Source organism: Talpa europaea (genome assembly GCF_964194135.1).
Source record: "Talpa europaea genome assembly, chromosome: 12".
Classification (NCBI taxonomy): domain Eukaryota; kingdom Metazoa; phylum Chordata; class Mammalia; order Eulipotyphla; family Talpidae; genus Talpa; species Talpa europaea.
In genome coordinates this window covers 28,730,008-28,732,630 of record NC_140079.1, presented here as the reverse complement: position 1 = coordinate 28,732,630, position 2,623 = coordinate 28,730,008, and positions in this window count along the sequence as shown.

Sequence of the window (2,623 nt, the reverse complement as noted above, 5' to 3'; positions counted from 1 at the left end):
AAGGCATTGTGTCCAGTGTTTACCGCTTTGTGCCGTGAGTTGCTGGGTTATGCTCCAACCATCTGTGACCCCACTAACTAGAATAAGCAGATTGGAAAATGAATGTGTGAATATGAACAATTGTTTAATATTAGAGCTATTTTGTGTCTTTATTTAAAAGTTTGGTGAAGTTTCTGCAGCAGTTAGCCTGTGGTAATATTGGTTTAGTTATACATCATTTCGATTAAAGACACAGATTCTAAGAACCTGTTGACAATGTTAGTGAGGACTTACTACTGTACACGTGTTTCTCCCCTTTAAGTACCTTACATCTAATAAGTCCATTATTTAAGTTTTTGATAATATAACTTAAATCAGCAGTGTATGATAGTACTATTAAAATATATGAAACAGTAAAGTTAGACCCAGTTCTCATTTATCATACCTATCAGACTACAATCCGAGGATTGCAGGGATGTTAATCAAATTTTAAGGTGCACTTAAAGGAATTAGGGATGTTTAGTTTAAAGAAGAGAAACCTGGGGTCTCCCTGGTATCCTAGGGGTTAAGTCTCAGCGCCGTCACCACTGTGCCCTGAGTTTGATCCCTGCCAGGGAGCTAACCCACATATGGAGCAGCAGACTTCTCCTGTCTCACCTGCTGCTCCCCTCAGCAGTGTATTTCAGTAAATCCACCTGTTCTGCTCCCCACTCACCACCACTACCCCACACACACACCTGTAGCCTACACCCCCGTTCTATGCAAAAATAAGAGAAACCTTAAGAGAGTGGATTGTGATTGCCATTTTCAGATTTGAAAAGTTCTCTTGAGGAAAGAAAAAAGTAGACCTCTACTCTGACTTGAATTTGAGTCGAGTAATTGAAACCCCAGGGTTTTGCAGCAGTATGGTGAATGTTTGTTTGTTTTAAGAAGTATGTAAAATAAGAGTGAATTCTGTGCTCCTATCAGTCATTCTCTTGAATATCTTGAAAGCTGTTATATATATGCAGACATTCTAAGGATCATGGCTCCCATTGGGAATTCATGAATCTTTGCCTAATACCTCATGTTCTCTTGCATACAAATATGCACACACACATTTCACAAAGATGGGATCACAATCTATATACTCTTACATTTTTTCACTAAATGAGTAATAGAACTACCTTCTTAAATGTTCACTTTTTCCATAATCTTGTATTCATTTAATGCTCAAACTAATCATTTTTCTAGGTCCATTAATAATCATCTTTAATATTCTATATTGGTGGGCCTCACTGGTGGTGCAAACAGGTTAAGTCTCAATACTATGAAGATATCAGCCGCCACTGCAGCACAAGTTCAATCCCCGGCCAGGGAGCTGACCCACATGGCGCATGTAGGTCTTGCCTACTGCTCCCCTCAGCAGTGTATTTAAGTCACTCTGCCTGTTCTGCTCCCCATTCTGTCTCTGGTGAATCCTCTCACACACACACACACCCCTCTGGCCTATACCCTAGCTCTTGTATGCATAAATAAATACCTTTAAAAAAAAAAACACTCTATAAGTGTATCCCCATATTTGCTTTGTTTTTCATTTATGTTAGTACTAACTAAAAAAAATTTTTTATCTTAGATAAAATAATTTATGTACATAGTTGTTTATTTTTGCAGTGAAAACAGTGTGATCTAAGAATCAGAAGGCTCAGATCTTAGTTTTGGTTGTCATTTGTTAGTCATTAACTTCTCTGCAAATTAGTTTTCTTACCTTCATCAAGGGGCTAATATGAACCTCCCTTACTTCACATAAAGATTGTAAAAAGAAGTTAGAAAAAAATACAAATTAAAGCATTGTTAGATTTGCTAAATTAAAAGTATTTGAAAATGTCAATTTTTATAGTTTTGGTAAATGTGAAACTTGAACTGATAAAGGCAAGCCAGCTCTTTTAAGGGAAAATTCAGTTTATTACTAAATTTTTTTTTTATAAATTTACTTCAAGAAAGGTGAGTTTTTTAAATATTAGTAATCTAAGCAACAAAAATTGCTACTCTCGTTTGTTGACCTGTCACAAAGTATCAAATATTTTGCTAAGCATTTACAGCATGCATTATTTCAGCACTTTTAACAACCTTGGAGAAGTTTCCAGTCCTACCCAAGTCTAAAATTTTGATTCTTGACCCCCTATTTACTTATACTATACCCTAAAAGAGGTAGCGAGTACAGGTTCTAGAGCCTGCCTGTCTGGATTTGAGTCCTGGGTCTGCCACTGCAATAGCTTTTTTACTTCAACCAAGGTGGTTAACTCTTCTGTTAAATGAGGGTTACCTACTAACAGATAGGACATAAATCAGCAAATACAAAGCATTTAGACAGTGTCTGGCACATAGAAAGCACTCTATGATTGCCATCATTTACAAATTATTAAAACTATGCAGGTCATTAAAATAGTTTACTGTCTTCACTGCTTCCACAGATTTGGGGACAGTTGGAGGAAGTATATATTTTAATATATTCCCTACCTTGAACTTTTCACAGTCATTCAGTTTTTTTATTTAGCATAGTGACTTCATGCAAATGATCTAAATCACCTGCTCTTTTGACCATGAGACCATCAACTAATGGTTTTTTTGTTTTTTGTTTTTTGTTTTTTTAGGACATTTCTGA